Source organism: Penaeus monodon, unplaced genomic scaffold (assembly GCF_015228065.2).
Source record: "Penaeus monodon isolate SGIC_2016 unplaced genomic scaffold, NSTDA_Pmon_1 PmonScaffold_2685, whole genome shotgun sequence".
In the NCBI taxonomy this organism is placed as follows: Eukaryota; Metazoa; Arthropoda; class Malacostraca; order Decapoda; family Penaeidae; genus Penaeus; species Penaeus monodon.
In genome coordinates this window covers 22,501-25,000 of record NW_023657306.1, presented here as the reverse complement: position 1 = coordinate 25,000, position 2,500 = coordinate 22,501, and the positions used below count along the sequence as shown (strand labels likewise).

The window sequence follows — 2,500 nt, the reverse complement described above, 5'->3', positions numbered from 1 at the left end:
ATGACTGAGTCTTCACTTCGACTTCTATACTCTGGATCTCCGTTCTGGAGTCGATCTATCCTGAATCATGCACCTTTCTCTACACGAAATGGCTGTTAATATCTACGGTTTGCATCTTTTAATTATGTGCTTTATTTCTTTTATGTACTTACTCCCTTCCCTGTAAGTCTTGTGAATTAGACGAGTGTAGTTTTATTTGTTTCGAGACATAACAAAATAAATTTAGGGAAATATATGTGTGTGTGCTAGTATGTAAGTGTTCTTCAGCCAAGTGCCTACAGAGTTTCTGCGCCGCGGTGGCCGTCTGAAGACACGGCGGCGAAGCAGTGGTCGTCGTCGGAGGCTGCGTCGTGGTCGTCGTCGGAGGCTGCGTCGTGGTCGTCGTCAGAGGCTGCGTCGTGGTCGTCGTCGGAGGCTGCGTCGTGGTCGTCATCGGAGGCTGCGTCGTGGTCGTTGTCAGAAGCGGAGTCGTAGTCGTTGTCGGAGGTGGCGTCGTGGTCGTAGTCGGAGGTGGCGTTGTGGTCGTAGTCGGAGGTGGAGTCGTGGTGGTCGTCAGCGCTGACACTTTTAACAGAAAAATAAGAAACTTTAGACACAGGGACAAGTCACTACGACTCAACCGTAAAGGAAGAAATACACACACACAAATCCATTGAACGATAATACAATCACTGTCATTACAGGAGAACACTTACGAGAAGCTCTGAAATGTCAAATTTCAACAGATGAAACAAGCGTAGTGAGAAACCTAAACAGAATGAGCTGAAAATAAACCTGACTGGACCTTCTGAAGAGCAAAAACTCAACCTTACATCGTTCCTGGGTCGAATACACGCGAAAGGTCGAATCTAAGGCCACGTATGTGAGTTCGTAGACGCTACTGAGAGCAGTGCACAGCTGGCCCTCGGTTGAGTCCCTTAGGGTGTAGGCCTGGCAGTTCACACTCACGCACACAGCGCCGCACTCAAGCTGAGTTGACACCTAGAAAAAGACAGGCAAGAATGTACAAATGACGATGTTTGGATTATATATATATATATATATATATATATATATATATATATATATATATATATATATATACATATATATAATATATATAATATATAAAATAAATATATAAAATAAATATATAAAATAATATATATATTATATATATATAATATATAATATATATATATAGACATATATAAATATATACATATATATCATCATCAATAACGGTATGCTCATGTTTGAACAGCCGTGGACCTCTCCACCATCCTTCGCCACTAAACTCGATCTTACGCTTTTCTTTCGACTTGTACCATCGACAGCCCGCAAATATCTTTGATATTGTCGCTCAGTCTTGTCTTCGGTTTGCCTCTTCCTCTGTTTCCTATCACCATCCCTGTCAGCAAGTTTTTCTCAATACTTTACTTCTCATTACATGACCAATAAACTTTAATTTCCTCTTGTTCAAGATGTCCAACAGTCGGTCTTTACAATTCATTTTTCTCAGCACTTCATCATTCGTCTTCTTCTCTGTCCAGCTAATACGCAGTACTCGTCTGTAACACCACATTTCAAAACTATTTATCTTTTTCTTGTCTATCTACTTCAACACCCAACACTCAGAACCATATGATGCAATTAGGAAAACTAATGAGTTCAATAACCTCAGCTTTGTCCGTAAGGTAATGCTTCGGTCTTTCCAGATGTTATTGAGAGCAATTGTGGCGTTTTTGGCAATGGTAATTTCTTTTTATCTCCGGTGAATCATCATATGTATTAGTTAAAACAGCTCCAAGATAAGTGAACTCTTTCACATTTTCCACAATCATTCCATTGATTGTAACATGTTCATCATTGTTCATTGCCGGTTATCTTTGAATCTTCATGATCTTAGTTTTCTTGGCATTAAGAAACAAGCCAGCCTTTTCGCTTGTTTCTCTTCTAGTAGTTGTTGTAGTTCAGTGATACTGCTGGCAATCAAAACTATATCATCGGCGTACCTCAGATTTGATATTTTGTATCGTCCAACATCCACAGTTCCTTCAAAATTCTCTAGAGCACCTCTCATAATTGTTTCAGAATATATATTAAAGAGGTGCGGAGACAGAATGCAACCCTGTCGTACTCCTTGTTTGACTTCGAACCATTCTGTTAACCCATAAGTGGTTCTTACAGCTGCTTGTTGTTGATCATACAAGGCTTTTATTAGTTGGATGATGTGTTTGGAAACTTCATATCGTACATGTTATTCCAGAGGATATCGTGATCAAACAGTATCAAAAGCTTTCACATAATCGATGAAACACAGGTATAGGTCTTTTTGATGTTCTCTGTTTTCTCTATGATCAATTTTAAATTAGAATCTGGTTTCTGGTACCTTTTCCAGGGCGAAAACCTGCTTGTCGTCTGCAGTTTCCTCTCTTAACTTCAACTTCATTCTTCAGCAATAATTTCAACAAAATTTTGCTGCTGTGACTTATTAATGCAATTGCCTATTATTGTTGCA

The 2,500-nt window shown here is 39.4% G+C and overlaps 1 pseudogene; it reads right to left on the bottom strand.

The window, feature by feature from the left end:
• Positions 1–2,500, bottom strand: part of LOC119570432 — a 6,244-nt pseudogene that overhangs the window by 699 nt on the left and 3,045 nt on the right.